Source organism: Nerophis ophidion, linkage group LG28, assembly GCF_033978795.1.
Source record: "Nerophis ophidion isolate RoL-2023_Sa linkage group LG28, RoL_Noph_v1.0, whole genome shotgun sequence".
Taxonomy (NCBI): Eukaryota; Metazoa; Chordata; class Actinopteri; order Syngnathiformes; family Syngnathidae; genus Nerophis; species Nerophis ophidion.
The window spans coordinates 33,203,313-33,222,928 of NC_084638.1; the positions used below are offsets into that span (position 1 = coordinate 33,203,313).

Below are 19,616 nucleotides of genomic sequence, written 5' to 3' on the forward strand. Positions count from 1 at the left end.
CACAACATATTCAGTTGATCTGTGGCTTCTCCCAGCCTGAACACAACATGCTGTACAGAAGTTAGCATCATGAGGTAAGACAGTGGACGCTTAGGCCACAAATTGTTCAAATAGTTGATGACTAGTCAACATGGTTAAGATAGTCGCTGACAGGTCTACTAATTCTTAAGATAGTGGTTGATTAGATGACATTTTGTAAACATAGTTGCTGATAAGTTGATTAATCATCAGATAGTGGATGATAAGTTGAGAGTTAGTTGAAATAGTTGCTGATAAGTTGTTGAATCATTAGATAGTGGATGATAAGTTGAGAGTTAGTTGAAATGCACACCTACTTGCACTAGTAGTTTGTGTAGAGTTATTTAGACTTACCACAATTGTGCTCACACAACTGTATGTAAAAAAAAAGGGAATATTTGTATTATTTTGTTAGTTTCTAATTCTAATCATGATCAATAAATTCAAGGCAAAACCACTAAATGATCAAGTAGAAAGTAAAGTTGGCATTTGTTAATATCTTGACTGTACTTCCTTATCATGGATACATTTTACTACTCTCAAAGTTGACCACAACTTCCTTTAATGGCAATCTTTTTTTTTGCAATGCATTATTAACTCATCCTGACTCCTTTTTGACCCTTGGTACATTCCATTATATGTGTGTGTGTGTGTGTGTGTGTGTGTGTGTGTGTGTGTGTGTGTATATATATGTATATATTTTGTATATATATATATATATATATATATATATATGTATGTATGTATGTTTATATATATATATATATATATATATAAACATACATACATACATATATATATATATATATATATATATATATATATACAGGATATATACAAGACAAGTAGGAGCATATACTGCCATAAGGGTGTTGGTAAATGAGTATCTCCATGGTGACAGCTGGTATACACACAAGATCCTCCACCACTTTAGTACTTGTTATCAGTTGTACACATAGTCCTAATAGATCATCTGCAACAGCAGGTCAGACTATTAAGACTTATTATTATTATTATTATTATTATTATTGTGTGTCAGAGGCAGTAACACACTAAATATTATTATTATTATTATTGTTATTATTATTATTATTATTATTATTATTATTTTCATTATTATGATTATTAAAGTGGGTCAGAGGCAGTTAATACACTTATTATTATTATTATTATTATTATTATTATTATGTCTGTTACAGTGAATACACTTATTATTATCATTATCATTATTATTATTAATATTATTATGTGTGTCAGTTGCAGTGAATACACTTATTATTATTATTATTATTAATTATTATTAATATTATTATGTGTGTCAGTTGCAGTGAATACACTTATTATTATTATTATTATTATTATTATGTGTATTAGTTGCAGTGAATACACTTATTATTATTATTATCATTATTCATATTATTATCTGTGTAAGTTACAGTGAATACACTTATTATTATTCATATTATTATGAATACACTATTATTGTGTGTGTGTGTGTGTGTGTGTGTGTGTGTGTGTGTGTGTGTGTGTGTGTGTGTGTGTGTGTGTGTGTGTGTGTGTGTTTGTGTGTGTGTGTGTGTGTGTTAAAAAACATTCATTGAGTTGTTTTCTCCAATTGGAAGTAGATTTCTTGTCATTTGAAAAGTGAACATTTCCACATGACACACATGATGATATAAATGTTCTTTTTACAACTTTGAAAGTAATCACAGAATGTTTGTCTGCTGCCTTGTCACGTGACTTTTTACACTCAGTACGTTTCCATCCACTAAATGAGTCTGAATTGTCCAATAATTCACTTTCTTTGATTTTCACAATGAATGAACTTGGACTTTCTTACAGCCGCAGTGCGTCTATCATACACTAGAGGGCGCTGTGGTCATTAGATAGTGTTGAGTTGTGTTAGATCATGTAAAGATGATGTGAGTGATGGACATGCGCAGTGCGCCCCTTCATACGCCAGGGGGCGCTGTGGTCATTCGATAATGTTGAGTTGTGTTAGATCATGTAAAGATGATGTGAGTGATGGACATGCGCAGTGCGCCCCTTTGTCCGCCAGGGGGCGCTGTGGTCATTCGATAATGTTGAGTTGTGTTAGATCATGTAAAGATGATGTGAGTGATGGACATGCGCAGTGCGCCCCTTTGTCCGCCAGGGGGCGCTGTGGTCATTCGATAATGTTGAGTTGTGTTAGATCATGTAAAGATGATGTGAGTGATGGACATGCGCAGTGCGCCCCTTTGTCCGCCAGAGAGCGCTGTGGTGATTTGATGGTGTTGAGTTGTGTTAGATGATGTAAATATAGTAGAAGAAGATGCTGCTACATGCTAATAAAGTAGTAACTTTGACGCTACTGAGCTAACAGATAAGTACACCTTGCCTCTGCTTTTTGATGTTGTTGGTAATGTTTACATGTGTTTAAATGTCTTTATTAGGATTACCAAAGACATACAAAAATATGTTGTTTTTTTTTAGTCAAGAGTTTTAGTGGGTTTGTGTTCAAATGTGCTGACGTCATGTGACGTGAGGAAAGTGTCTTCTTTGGGAATATTGTGACATTATTCAACAAGTAAGAAGGTCTATTTGATCTAATTATGACATGTTTCAGCTTGCTCTAGATGTATTTTGTGCTTGTTTGATTGGTGGAATTGAATCTAACGTCACGACTGCTTGCGTGGGATTGGCGGAACAGAGTCACGTGACAGTGGATGAAGCCGGAAGTAGTCTCGCTGACGTAATACATCTTCTTTCATTCATTTATTTGTTTATTTATTTCAGGCAATAACATAAAAATAATAATAATAATAATATACAAAAAAAAGTAAAAAGTTGCAGGCCTTAATCGATGATTATAAATAATTGGTACTTAATTTGATTATTGTTTCTCGTCTGTATATAAATGTTGAAATGTATAAATAAATAAAAAATAAAAAAGATGATTATGAATAATTGTGATATAAATACATATAAAAATCGAAAATTCAACTACATTTAACGCAATAGAAGTAGCGTTTCTTTTTCTCTAAAATACTCAACTAAAAGTAAAAAGTATGTTACATTAAAACTACTCTGACAAGTACAATGTATCTAAAAGATTACTGAAGTAAATGTAACAGAGTAAAAGTAGCATTTATTCTCCTCTAGAGTACTCAAGTAAAAGTATGTTACATTACAACCACTCTGACACGTACAATGTATCTAAAAGGTTGTTGAAGTAAATGTAAGGTGTACCCACCTCTCTAACCAAGTCATATGACTCCGAGGCAAAAACAAAAGTTATAATATTAACAGTTAGCACGTGTCAAGCATCTTGTTATATGAATTTGAAGTATTCAGCTGCAAAATTGGCAGACCAAAAGAGTTACAGTTCAAGTTAAACAGCAAGACAATGTTGAGAAAACAAGTCCAAAGTCGCACTTGCTTATGTTGTTCAAGTGAGATTTGATGAAAGATAATTATGTAATACTATTTGAAAATGTTGTCCACTCACTTTACAGTGAGGACTGGTCTCCACACTACGCCTCACCGCCCGACTGTCCTGCGTCACTCAGGCAAAGGTGACTTTTTATATTTGCACTAAGTATTTAAAGGCACATAAATGTGTTGGCCCTGCCATGAGGTGGCGACTTGTCCAGATAGGCTCCAGCGCCCCCCGCAAACCAGAAGGCGATAAGTGGTAGAAAATGGATGGATGGATAAATACATTGCTATTTTAAGTGAGGGTTTTTTTTCTCCAGAATGCAATGCGACAGTTCAAATGGTTGCCACCTAGTACCCACAATGCATTGCTCGGTTTGTTTTTGGCAAATGTTGGGGGTCAGTTCAATGTTTTTTGTTTTTTTATAGCTGTTTTTTTTTCTTGGTAAAAATACATGACCTGATTTTAAACATTGTTAGTTTTAGAAAAAACAATGGTAAAACCATGAGGTTCTGGTGTGTGGGTTTCCAGGCAGCATTGGAAACTACAATCTGTGATAGTAGTATCATTGGGTAAAGCAGTCTACTCTTACATGTGAAGTACCTTGACAGACTACTACATTTGTCAAGCAGTCTGTGATAGTAGTATCATTGGGTAAAGCAGTCTACTCTTACATGTGAAGTACCTTGACAAACTACTACATTTGTCAAGCAGTCTGTGATAGTAGTATCATTGGGTAAAGCAGTCTACTCTTACATGTGAAGTACCTTGACAAACTACTACATTTGTCAAGCAGTCTGTGATAGTAGTATCATTGGGTAAAGCAGTCTACTCTTACATGTGAAGTACCTTGACAAACTACTACATTTGTCAAGCAGTCTGTGATAGTAGTATCATTGGGTAAAGCAGTCTACTCTTACATGTGAAGTACCTTGACAGACTACTACATTTGTCAAGCAGTCTGTGATAGTAGTATCATTGGGTAAAGCAGTCTACTCTTACATGTGAAGTAACTTGACAAACTACTACATTTGTCAAGCAGTCTGTGATAGTAGTAACATTGGGTAAAGCAGTCTACTCTTACATGTGAAGTACCTTGACAAACTACTACATTTGTCAAGCAGTCTGTGATAGTAGTAACATTGGGTAAAGCAGTCTACTCTTACATGTGAAGTACCTTGACAGACTACTACATTTGTCAAGCAGTCTGTGATAGTAGTATCATTGGGTAAAGCAGTCTACTCTTACATGTGAAGTACCTTGACAAACTACTACATTTGTCAAGCAGTCTGTGATAGTAGTAACATTGGGTAAAGCAGTCTACTCTTACATGTGAAGTACCTTGACAGACTACTACATTTGTCAAGCAGTCTGTGATAGTAGTATCATTGGGTAAAGCAGTCTACTCTTACATGTGAAGTACCTTGACAAACTACTACATTTGTCAAGCAGTCTGTGATAGTAGTATCATTGAGTAAAGCAGTCTACTCTTACATGTGAAGTAACTTGACAAACTACTACATTTGTCAAGCAGTCTGTGATAGTAGTATCATTGGGTAAAGCAGTCTACTCTTACATGTGAAGTACCTTGACAAAGGGATTTAGTGTTCATTTCTCTAAACAAAAGCAAACATTGACTATTGCAAAGGCAGTAATATGTGATAAAACAAGGCGGCAGGTAAAGAAGGACTTTCCCGTCCATCCCTTCTTTATCACACAGGATTACCTCCACAGATGAACATCTGATTTTATTACTTCCGGCGCTGACATGAGACAACCATGTGGCTGGTATGTGACCATAGGATGAACAGGTCTGGAAGTAGAGCACTAAGACTATGCAGGACCAAACACAGCAGGGTACCCAAAGTGTGCCCAGGGTCCATCTGTGGACCGTGACTCCTTTGTCATTGCTCCCACTTGCACATTACAAAGAAAATACATGCAAAATTTGGCAGCCCTGTACATGTTTGTTTTTTATAGTATTATATGTAATATTGTTATATCTAATGCTGCATATTATACATAAACAATGTAGATGAAGTTGATCAACTGTGTATAAGCTTAATTCTACTAAGTATTACCCCCTAAAATAAATGTAGATGTTAACAGCGTGCATACAGTACCATTAAATCATCTTACAGCTACAGACAATGTCACTTTGACTCATGGTACCGTTTAAATAGCCAGCTAGCAGTGGTAATACAAAGGTGTGGTCACTAAAAGTCTTACTGACAATGGTAGGCTGAATATGCTTTGATGCTAGTGGCATAGATGGTAATAATGTTCCAGCTGCTCAATCACATGTGCCGCCGGTACCCCACTTACTATCCCCATGGTAACCACATGTGCCGCCGGTACCCCACTTACTATCACCATGGTAACCACATGTGCCGCCGGTACCCCACTTACTATCACCATGGTAACCACATGTGCCGCCGGTACCCCACTTACTATCACCATGGTAACCACATGTGCCAGCGGTAGCCCACTTACTATCACCATGGTAACCACATGTGCCGCCGGTACCCCACTTACTATCACCATGGTAACCACATGTGCCGCCGGTACCCCACTTACTATCACCATGGTAACCACATGTGCCGCCGGTAGCCCACTTACTATCACCATGGTAACCACATGTGCCGCCGGTACCCCACTTACTATCACCATGGTAACCACATGTGCCGCCAGTACCCCACTTACTATCACCATGGTAACCACATGTGCCGCCGGTACCCCACTTACTATCACCATGGTAACCACATGTGCCAGCGGTAGCCCACTTACTATCACCATGGTAACCACATGTGCCGCTGGTACCCCACTTACTATCACCATGGTAACCACATGTGCCGCCGGTACCCCACTTACTATCACCATGGTAACCACATGTGCCGCTGGTACCCCACTTACTATCACCATGGTAACCACATGTGCCGCCGGTACCCCACTTACTATCACCATGGTAACCACATGTGCCGCTGGTACCCCACTTACTATCACCATGGTAACCACATGTGCCGCCCGTACCCCACTTACTATCACCATGGTAACCACATGTGCCAGCGGTAGCCCACTTACTATCACCATGGTAACCACATGTGCCGCCGGTACCCCACTTACTATCACCATGGTAACCACATGTGCCGCCCGTACCCCACTTACTATCACCATGGTAACCACATGTGCCGCCCGTACCCCACTTACTATCACCATGGTAACCACATGTGCCGCTGGTACCCCACTTACTATCACCATGGTAACCACATGTGCCGCTGGTACCCCACTTACTATCACCATGGTAACCACATGTGCCGCCCGTACCCCACTTACTATCACCATGGTAACCACATGTGCCGCCCGTACCCCACTTACTATCACCATGGTAACGTTCCTAACAGAATGACTGTTCCAATTCATGTAGTCCATAGTGTAAATAATAGAGAGCCTCGGCAGGTCACATGATGAAAGATCCAAAGCTGTTTGACCATGTTGATGTTTTTACAAGCCATCCATGTAGAAATGTTCTGAACTTGTGCCCTGAATACTTGAAGAAGAGAAAGAAGGCCTGCATGTGTACTCGGTGGAATATATTTACTGCCATTTCAACTTTTTCTTTTTGCTCCTTCTTCAACTTTTGCTGATCCTTTTAAATCTTGTATGTAACTCTATCAATAATACAAGCTTCCAGAACAGATTTCAGTGATTATGATCAAGTATTTTCCAGCTGTGATCTGACACTCAGTACTGTACATGTCATTTATGGATCAACTTCATCAGCTTCCTCCTCCTTCGTCAGGGAAAAAGCATAAAGAAATGAGAGTTAAAGGAGAGCAAGAATCCAATGTACAGTAGAATCATAAAAGAGGAGGGCACTTTATGGCCGCTGTGGTTCTGGTAGTTTAATTACATGTTGGCAAGCCAGTATAAAAGGTCCTATTTAAAAAGCTGACGGTATGGAAAGGAGTAGAACCGTAAAAAGCTTCCATGAAAAGAAAGTATGTCTGGGAAAAAGAAAAGTGTGGCAATAAGCCCAGAAGTTGGTCAACTTTGACATTCATCTGAGACTTGATGACATCACCATGAAGATATCAGCATGTCTTCTTACAGGACTGAGGATTAGGATCAATTCATCATCTAAACAGGGAATTCAAGTCTCGGCCGAGCCGGAAGATATAAACATCCCACCAGCCGGCATCCCAGTGAGAGCAACCATTGTACAGTAAGTGATTGTTTGTATTTCCTGTTTAGCATTTAGCGATACTGCTACTTTATGCTTACTTTCTGACTACAGCTGGATCTGTTTAGCACACAGCTGCTAACATTTGTAGATGTTCCTCCTTATATTCAGGGTCAAAAATAGACATCGGTGGATCATCATTTGTCCCAAACTAGTCTTTGTTGTCTCTCATTAAGTCTCCCATGATTAGTGGTGTTGTTGTTGTTGAAGGAAAGTCATGTATGTGAAATAAATACGCCGCCGTATTGATTAAAAATAATCAAAATACATACATTTGATATGTTATTATGAATGTTAGCCTATACATATAAACCTACAGCATGCATATAAACATTGTTAGGGTTTGTAGATCGCTTTATAGGTGGAATAAGTCGCATCCCATTATCTGCATTGTTAGCCACCTATTGCTAGCTTTTTTTATGCAGTACAATGCATAAAAAATACTTGGGTGATAATCAGATTACGAGATGTAAATTGTTGCCTCTTTTTGGATGTTTTTTAGGCTTTATAGGCGGATTAGAATACTTCCGTTGTTAGCTACCTTGCACTTGCCGTATTTTTAGACTCAGAATGCATCAAAAAAGAAAGACATGTCTGTTCTTTTCTTACATGAAGGTTGTGATGATAGGCAAACATTTAAATACAAATGTAGTTCAGATGTGACTAGAAACATCCTCTGGTAGGTTTCAACAGCACGGTGGTGCAGGGGGTAGGGCTGGTGCCTCACAATACAAAGGTCCTGGGTTCGAAAAAAAATTGTACAATATGCATTAAAAAACATGTATATATAAACATATATATACATATATATATATATGCATACATATATATATGTATATATTTATGTATTTATGTATTTATATCTGTGTATATATATATATATATATATATATATATATATGTATATGCATATATATATATATGTATATATATATATATATATATATATATATATATATATATATATATATATATACATATATATATATATATATATATATATATATATATATATATATATATATATATGTATATGCATACATACATGGGAATTATTAAGAAATGTTGGCTATCATTAATATTTTTATTTTGTTTTCATCGGAAATGTTCCTTAAGGTGGCGCCATATCCACATTTTAAAAATGTTTTCACCCAAAAAACTTTGTAGCACAAGAGCATTTTAAAAATATAAAAAATGATTGGTAAGAATAAAATGTATATAAAAAGTATAACTCCAAAATTGTGCAGTAGTACCCTGCCTGGTGTGTGGATGCTTAAAGGACTTTACATATCAGAACAATAAAGTGAAAAGTAGATTCAAATAAATGAATAAAATCATTTAAAAGCTATATTTGAATAACAAACAGCTCTCAAACTAATTGGTTCTCATCGATCACTTAAAAGAGCTGTTCAAAACACTTGATTCGTTCGCGATTGTCACAATTCCTAATAACACAATAACAGACGCATTACAAGGTTTGCTATTTCCTTCTACTACTACTAATCATGGCATGAGCCAGCAACAACTACTTTTGGACAAATACTCATCCAGAACATTCTAATTCTTCTTCTCTGAATGTAAGGTGGACGAGCAACACATTTTAGAAGCTGAGTCATAAACACATCCAGGAAGTAGCAGTACTGCTAAGTGCTGGTCAAGAAATACAAACTACAAACATAAGACCACAATCACTTACTGTACAATGTCTTCTCTCACTGGAATGTCAACTGATGGGATGTTTACATCTTTCGGCACAAGACTTGTGTTCCCCGTTGACTTCCTGGTTTATGTCCACAACCTTCCACTCTGCAGCTGAGAGGCATGATTCATCATTTAGAATGAACTTTCCCCAACTCAAGCTCCATTACCTTGGTGATCTAGGCCCATTCTTACTAAAAGTACTTCCTTGACGTAGGCGTCTTCTTACTAAAAGTAGTTCCTTGACGTAGGCGTCTTCTTACTAAAAGTAGTTCCTTGACCTTAGGCCTTACCATAGCAATATTGCTAATACTTGGAATGGAGTGCGGTGAAAGAAAGACACATCCCACATATGGATTGTGAATGATAAGCAAAAGAAAACCAAAGTGCAGTTCCCCTTTAAGTGCTTAAAATGAGGTGTTTGCCTCGGAGCTCATGGGCTTGTTATGTCTGACAACACAGTTGGAGGCTGGCCAACAACAGTCCAAGTACCTTGAATCTATCACCTTGACATCACACCTATCAGGGTGCTCACTTTAACCTGGAATAGCACATGGGAAAGTGGTAATAAATGTTAGTCTAGTCAAAATAAAGGAGTCCTAACTGTAAGTCCAGTATTTCAGTCCTGGTTGTCAACCTTGCTGCTTTGAATTCTGGGAATTCTCTCCATGGAGGATGATACTCACACCTGTAAGCTGACCTGCTACAGGATTCAGATTCAAATCCCAGACACTCACCTCACCCTTGGTCAACTCAGCAGTTCTTACCCAAGTCCCAGGTGGACTTGTCCTACTGCACCCACATCAGTGTCCACTTACCCTGAAAACAACATCCTCACTTTTCCCTTTTCCACTCCTCAATTCAGGATATTTACTTGGTCTTTTCAAATTCATTTCAGTTTTTATTTATTAGGATTTTTTTTATGTTTATATTTCAAATGTGGCAGCGAATGATGCCTGAGTTCAGTTCAAAACTTGGGTCACAAACATTTTTTCAGCAAATTCCTAAAAAGACTGAGTGCTCCTGTTGTGTAGAGGAGCTTGGACAAGCGGAAACACATGAACAGACACTTGCATTGACCTTGCTAGCAAACACACAACTCTAGGATACAAACTTGTGTTTTACATGACTGTTGTGTAGAGGAGCTTGGACAAGTGGAAACACATGAACAGACACTTGCATTGACCTTGCTAGCAAACACACAACTCTAGGATACAAACTTGTGTTTTACATGACTGTTGTGTAGAGGAGCTTGGACAAGCGGAAACACATGAACAGACACTTGCATTGACCTTGCTAGCAAACACACAACTCTAGGATACAAACTTGTGTTTTACATGACTGTTGTGTAGAGGAGCTTGGACAAGTGGAAATACATGAACAGACACTTGCATTGACCTTGCTAGCAAACACACAACTCTAGGATACAAACTTGTGTTTTACATGACTGTTGTGTAGAGGAGCTTGGACAAGTGGAAACACATGAACAGACACTTGCATTGACCTTGCTAGCAAACACACAACTCTAGGATACAAACTTGTGTTTTACATGACTGTTGTGTAGAGGAGCTTGGACAAGTGGAAACACATGAACAGACACTTGCATTGACCTTGCTAGCAAACACACAACTCTAGGATACAAACTTGTGTTTTACATGACTGTTGTGTAGAGGAGCTTGGACAAGTGGAAACACATGAACAGACACTTGCATTGACCTTGCTAGCAAACACACAACAGTGGGCTACAAACTTGTGTTTTACATGACTGTTGTGTAGAGGAGCTTGGACAAGTGGAAACACATGAACAGACACTTGCATTGACCTTGCTAGCAAACACACAACTCTAGGATACAAACTTGTGTTTTACATGACTGTTGTGTAGAGGAGCTTGGACAAGTGGAAACACATGAACAGACACTTGCATTGACCTTGCTAGCAAACACACAACAGTGGGCTACAAACTTGTGTTTTACATGACTGTTGTGTAGAGGAGCTTGGACAAGTGGAAACACATGAACAGACACTTGCATTGACCTTGCTAGCAAACACACAACTCTAGGATACAAACTTGTGTTTTACATGACTGTTGTGTAGAGGAGCTTGGACAAGTGGAAACACATGAACAGACACTTGCATTGACCTTGCTAGCAAACACACAACAGTGGGCTACAAACTTGTGTTTTACATGACTGTTGTGTAGAGGAGCTTGGACAAGTGGAAACACATGAACAGACACTTGCATTGACCTTGCTAGCAAACACACAACTCTAGGATACAAACTTGTGTTTTACATGACTGTTGTGTAGAGGAGCTTGGACAAGTGGAAACACATGAACAGACACTTACATTGACCTTGCTAGCAAACACACAACTCTAGGATACAAACTTGTGTTTTACATGACTGTTGTGTAGAGGAGCTTGGACAAGTGGAAATACATGAACAGACACTTGCATTGACCTTGCTAGCAAACACACAACTCTAGGATACAAACTTGTGTTTTACATGACTGTTGTGTAGAGGAGCTTGGACAAGTGGAAACACATGAACAGACACTTGCATTGACCTTGCTAGCAAACACACAACAGTGGGCTACAAACTTGTGTTTTACATGACTGTTGTGTAGAGGAGCTTGGACAAGTGGAAACACATGAACAGACACTTGCATTGACCTTGCTAGCAAACACACAACAGTGGGATACAAACTTGTGTTTTACATGACTGTTGTGTAGAGGAGCTTGGACAAGTGGAAACACATGAACAGACACTTGCATTGACCTTGCTAGCAAACACACAACTCTAGGATACAAACTTGTGTTTTACATGACTGTTGTGTAGAGGAGCTTGGACAAGTGGAAACACATGAACAGACACTTGCATTGACCTTGCTAGCAAACACACAACAGTGGGCTACAAACTTGTGTTTTACATGACTGTTGTGTAGAGGAGCTTGGACAAGTGGAAACACACGAACAGACACTTGCATTGACCTTGCTAGCAAACACACAACAGTGGGCTACAAACTTGTGTTTTACATGACTGTTGTGTAGAGGAGCTTGGACAAGTGGAAACACATGAACAGACACTTGTATTGACCTTGCTAGCAAACACACAACTCTAGGATACAAACTTGTGTTTTACATGACTGTTGTGTAGAGGAGCTTGGACAAGTGGAAACACATGAACAGACACTTGCATTGACCTTGCTAGCAAACACACAACAGTGGGCTACAAACTTGTGTTTTACATGACTGTTGTGTAGAGGAGCTTGGACAAGTGGACACACATGAACAGACACTTGTATTGACCTTGCTAGCAAACACACAACTCTAGGATACAAACTTGTGTTTTACATGACTGTTGTGTAGAGGAGCTTGGACAAGTGGACACACATGAACAGACACTTGCATTGACCTTGCTAGCAAACACACAACAGTGGGCTACAAACTTGTGTTTTACATGACTGTTGTGTAGAGGAGCTTGGACAAGTGGAAACACACGAACAGACACTTGCATTGACTTTGCTAGCAAACACACAACTCTAGGATACAAACTTGTGTTTTACATGACTGTTGTGTAGAGGAGCTTGGACAAGTGGAAACACATGAACAGACACTTGCATTGACCTTGCTAGCAAACACACAACAGTGGGCTACAAACTTGTGTTTTACATGACTGTTGTGTAGAGGAGCTTGGACAAGTGGACACACATGAACAGACACTTGTATTGACCTTGCTAGCAAACACACAACTCTAGGATACAAACTTGTGTTTTACATGACTGTTGTGTAGAGGAGCTTGGACAAGTGGAAACACATGAACAGACACTTGCATTGACCTTGCTAGCAAACACACAACTCTAGGATACAAACTTGTGTTTTACATGACTGTTGTGTAGAGGAGCTTGGACAAGTGGAAATACATGAACAGACACTTGCATTGACCTTGCTAGCAAACACACAACTCTAGGATACAAACTTGTGTTTTACATGACTGTTGTGTAGAGGAGCTTGGACAAGTGGAAACACATGAACAGACCTTTTCATTGACCTTGCTAGCAAACACACAACTCTAGGATACAAACTTGTGTTTTACATGACTGTTGTGTAGAGGAGCTTGGACAAGTGGAAACACATGAACAGACACTTGCATTGACCTTGCTAGCAAACACACAACAGTGGGCTACAAACTTGTGTTTTACATGACTGTTGTGTAGAGGAGCTTGGACAAGTGGAAACACATGAACAGACACTTGCATTGACCTTGCTAGCAAACACACAACAGTGGGCTACAAACTTGTGTTTTACATGACTGTTGTGTAGAGGAGCTTGGACAAGTGGAAACACACGAACAGACACTTGCATTGACCTTGCTAGCAAACACACAACAGTGGGCTACAAACTTGTGTTTTACATGACTGTTGTGTAGAGGAGCTTGGACAAGTGGACACACATGAACAGACACTTGTATTGACCTTGCTAGCAAACACACAACTCTAGGATACAAACTTGTGTTTTACATGACTGTTGTGTAGAGGAGCTTGGACAAGTGGAAACACATGAACAGACACTTGCATTGACCTTGCTAGCAAACACACAACAGTGGGCTACAAACTTGTGTTTTACATGACTGTTGTGTAGAGGAGCTTGGACAAGTGGAAACACACGAACAGACACTTGCATTGACTTTGCTAGCAAACACACAACTCTAGGATACAAACTTGTGTTTTACATGACTGTTGTGTAGAGGAGCTTGGACAAGTGGAAACACATGAACAGACACTTGCATTGACCTTGCTAGCAAACACACAACAGTGGGCTACAAACTTGTGTTTTACATGACTGTTGTGTAGAGGAGCTTGGACAAGTGGACACACATGAACAGACACTTGTATTGACCTTGCTAGCAAACACACAACTCTAGGATACAAACTTGTGTTTTACATGACTGTTGTGTAGAGGAGCTTGGACAAGTGGAAACACATGAACAGACACTTACATTGACCTTGCTAGCAAACACACAACTCTAGGATACAAACTTGTGTTTTACATGACTGTTGTGTAGAGGAGCTTGGACAAGTGGAAATACATGAACAGACACTTGCATTGACCTTGCTAGCAAACACACAACTCTAGGATACAAACTTGTGTTTTACATGACTGTTGTGTAGAGGAGCTTGGACAAGTGGAAACACATGAACAGACACTTGCATTGACCTTGCTAGCAAACACACAACAGTGGGCTACAAACTTGTGTTTTACATGACTGTTGTGTAGAGGAGCTTGGACAAGTGGACACACATGAACAGACACTTGTATTGACCTTGCTAGCAAACACACAACTCTAGGATACAAACTTGTGTTTTACATGACTGTTGTGTAGAGGAGCTTGGACAAGTGGAAACACATGAACAGACACTTACATTGACCTTGCTAGCAAACACACAACTCTAGGATACAAACTTGTGTTTTACATGACTGTTGTGTAGAGGAGCTTGGACAAGTGGAAACACATGAACAGACACTTGCATTGACCTTGCTAGCAAACACACAACAGTGGGCTACAAACTTGTGTTTTACATGACTGTTGTGTAGAGGAGCTTGGACAAGTGGAAACACACGAACAGACACTTGCATTGACCTTGCTAGCAAACACACAACAGTGGGCTACAAACTTGTGTTTTACATGACTGTTGTGTAGAGGAGCTTGGACAAGTGGACACACATGAACAGACACTTGTATTGACCTTGCTAGCAAACACACAACTCTAGGATACAAACTTGTGTTTTACATGACTGTTGTGTAGAGGAGCTTGGACAAGTGGAAACACATGAACAGACACTTGCATTGACCTTGCTAGCAAACACACAACAGTGGGCTACAAACTTGTGTTTTACATGACTGTTGTGTAGAGGAGCTTGGACAAGTGGACACACATGAACAGACACTTGTATTGACCTTGCTAGCAAACACACAACTCTAGGATACAAACTTGTGTTTTACATGACTGTTGTGTAGAGGAGCTTGGACAAGTGGAAACACATGAACAGACACTTGCATTGACCTTGCTAGCAAACACACAACAGTGGGCTACAAACTTGTGTTTTACATGACTGTTGTGTAGAGGAGCTTGGACAAGTGGAAACACACGAACAGACACTTGCATTGACTTTGCTAGCAAACACACAACTCTAGGATACAAACTTGTGTTTTACAAGACTGTTGTGTAGAGGAGCTTGGACAAGTGGAAACACATGAACAGACACTTGCATTGACCTTGCTAGCAAACACACAACTCTAGGATACAAACTTGTGTTTTACATGACTGTTGTGTAGAGGAGCTTGGACAAGTGGAAACACATGAACAGACACTTGCATTGACCTTGCTAGCAAACACACAACTCTAGGATACAAACTTGTGTTTTACATGACTGTTGTGTAGAGGAGCTTGGACAAGTGGAAACACATGAACAGACACTTGCATTGACCTTGCTAGCAAACACACAACAGTGGGCTACAAACTTGTGTTTTACATGACTGTTGTGTAGAGGAGCTTGGACAAGTGGAAACACATGAACAGACACTTGCATTGACCTTGCTAGCAAACACACAACTCTAGGATACAAACTTGTGTTTTACATGACTGTTGTGTAGAGGAGCTTGGACAAGTGGAAACACATGAACAGACACTTGCATTGACCTTGCTAGCAAACACACAACAGTGGGCTACAAACTTGTGTTTTACATGACTGTTGTGTAGAGGAGCTTGGACAAGTGGACACACATGAACAGACACTTGCATTGACCTTGCTAGCAAACACACAACTCTAGGATACAAACTTGTGTTTTACATGACTGTTGTGTAGAGGAGCTTGGACAAGCGGAAACACATGAACAGACACTTGTATTGACTTTGCTAGCAAACACACAACTCTAGGATACAAACTTGTGTTTTACATGACTGTTGTGTAGAGGAGCTTGGACAAGTGGAAACACACGAACAGACACTTGCATTGACTTTGCTAGCAAACACACAACTCTAGGATACAAACTTGTGTTTTACATGACTGTTGTGTAGAGGAGCTTGGACAAGTGGAAACACATGAACAGACACTTGCATTGACCTTGCTAGCAAACACACAACTCTAGGATACAAACTTGTGTTTTACATGACTGTTGTGTAGAGGAGCTTGGACAAGTGGACACACATGAACAGACCTTTTCATTGACCTTGCTAGCAAACACACAACTCTAGGATACAAACTTGTGTTTTACATGACTGTTGTGTAGAGGAGCTTGGACAAGTGGAAACACATGAACAGACACTTGCATTGACCTTGCTAGCAAACACACAACAGTGGGCTACAAACTTGTGTTTTACATGACTGTTGTGTAGAGGAGCTTGGACAAGTGGAAACACATGAACAGACACTTGCATTGACCTTGCTAGCAAACACACAACAGTGGGCTACAAACTTGTGTTTTACATGACTGTTGTGTAGAGGAGCTTGGACAAGTGGAAACACATGAACAGACACTTGCATTGACCTTGCTAGCAAACACACAACTCTAGGATACAAACTTGTGTTTTACATGACTGTTGTGTAGAGGAGCTTGGACAAGTGGAAACACATGAACAGACACTTACATTGACCTTGCTAGCAAACACACAACTCTAGGATACAAACTTGTGTTTTACATGACTGTTGTGTAGAGGAGCTTGGACAAGTGGAAATACATGAACAGACACTTGCATTGACCTTGCTAGCAAACACACAACTCTAGGATACAAACTTGTGTTTTACATGACTGTTGTGTAGAGGAGCTTGGACAAGTGGAAACACATGAACAGACACTTGCATTGACCTTGCTAGCAAACACACAACAGTGGGCTACAAACTTGTGTTTTACATGACTGTTGTGTAGAGGAGCTTGGACAAGTGGAAACACATGAACAGACACTTGCATTGACCTTGCTAGCAAACACACAACAGTGGGATACAAACTTGTGTTTTACATGACTGTTGTGTAGAGGAGCTTGGACAAGTGGAAACACATGAACAGACACTTGCATTGACCTTGCTAGCAAACACACAACTCTAGGATACAAACTTGTGTTTTACATGACTGTTGTGTAGAGGAGCTTGGACAAGTGGAAACACATGAACAGACACTTGCATTGACCTTGCTAGCAAACACACAACAGTGGGCTACAAACTTGTGTTTTACATGACTGTTGTGTAGAGGAGCTTGGACAAGTGGAAACACACGAACAGACACTTGCATTGACCTTGCTAGCAAACACACAACAGTGGGCTACAAACTTGTGTTTTACATGACTGTTGTGTAGAGGAGCTTGGACAAGTGGAAACACATGAACAGACACTTGTATTGACCTTGCTAGCAAACACACAACTCTAGGATACAAACTTGTGTTTTACATGACTGTTGTGTAGAGGAGCTTGGACAAGTGGAAACACATGAACAGACACTTGCATTGACCTTGCTAGCAAACACACAACAGTGGGCTACAAACTTGTGTTTTACATGACTGTTGTGTAGAGGAGCTTGGACAAGTGGACACACATGAACAGACACTTGTATTGACCTTGCTAGCAAACACACAACTCTAGGATACAAACTTGTGTTTTACATGACTGTTGTGTAGAGGAGCTTGGACAAGTGGAAACACATGAACAGACACTTGCATTGACCTTGCTAGCAAACACACAACAGTGGGCTACAAACTTGTGTTTTACATGACTGTTGTGTAGAGGAGCTTGGACAAGTGGAAACACACGAACAGACACTTGCATTGACTTTGCTAGCAAACACACAACTCTAGGATACAAACTTGTGTTTTACATGACTGTTGTGTAGAGGAGCTTGGACAAGTGGAAACACATGAACAGACACTTGCATTGACCTTGCTAGCAAACACACAACAGTGGGCTACAAACTTGTGTTTTACATGACTGTTGTGTAGAGGAGCTTGGACAAGTGGACACACATGAACAGACACTTGTATTGACCTTGCTAGCAAACACACAACTCTAGGATACAAACTTGTGTTTTACATGACTGTTGTGTAGAGGAGCTTGGACAAGTGGAAACACATGAACAGACACTTGCATTGACCTTGCTAGCAAACACACAACTCTAGGATACAAACTTGTGTTTTACATGACTGTTGTGTAGAGGAGCTTGGACAAGTGGAAATACATGAACAGACACTTGCATTGACCTTGCTAGCAAACACACAACTCTAGGATACAAACTTGTGTTTTACATGACTGTTGTGTAGAGGAGCTTGGACAAGTGGAAACACATGAACAGACCTTTTCATTGACCTTGCTAGCAAACACACAACTCTAGGATACAAACTTGTGTTTTACATGACTGTTGTGTAGAGGAGCTTGGACAAGTGGAAACACATGAACAGACACTTGCATTGACCTTGCTAGCAAACACACAACAGTGGGCTACAAACTTGTGTTTTACATGACTGTTGTGTAGAGGAGCTTGGACAAGTGGAAACACATGAACAGACACTTGCATTGACCTTGCTAGCAAACACACAACAGTGGGCTACAAACTTGTGTTTTACATGACTGTTGTGTAGAGGAGCTTGGACAAGTGGAAACACACGAACAGACACTTGCATTGACCTTGCTAGCAAACACACAACAGTGGGCTACAAACTTGTGTTTTACATGACTGTTGTGTAGAGGAGCTTGGACAAGTGGACACACATGAACAGACACTTGTATTGACCTTGCTAGCAAACACACAACTCTAGGATACAAACTTGTGTTTTACATGACTGTTGTGTAGAGGAGCTTGGACAAGTGGAAACACATGAACAGACACTTGCATTGACCTTGCTAGCAAACACACAACAGTGGGCTACAAACTTGTGTTTTACATGACTGTTGTGTAGAGGAGCTTGGACAAGTGGAAACACACGAACAGACACTTGCATTGACTTTGCTAGCAAACACACAACTCTAGGATACAAACTTGTGTTTTACATGACTGTTGTGTAGAGGAGCTTGGACAAGTGGAAACACATGAACAGACACTTGCATTGACCTTGCTAGCAAACACACAACAGTGGGCTACAAACTTGTGTTTTACATGACTGTTGTGTAGAGGAGCTTGGACAAGTGGACACACATGAACAGACACTTGTATTGACCTTGCTAGCAAACACACAACTCTAGGATACAAACTTGTGTTTTACA

General features: G+C 39.7%; 1 long non-coding RNA gene across 1 annotated transcript in view; it reads left to right on the forward strand.

Moving 5' to 3' along the window:
- The first annotated feature begins 2,641 nt into the window (after positions 1-2,641).
- LOC133545064 (uncharacterized) overlaps positions 2,642-19,616 on the forward strand; it is a 49,871-nt gene continuing 32,896 nt past the window's right edge. The window contains exons 1-2 of the long non-coding RNA XR_009804719.1: positions 2,642-2,752; positions 3,516-3,575. This is a non-coding gene — a long non-coding RNA (uncharacterized LOC133545064). The remainder of the gene's footprint in view (positions 2,753-3,515; positions 3,576-19,616) is intronic.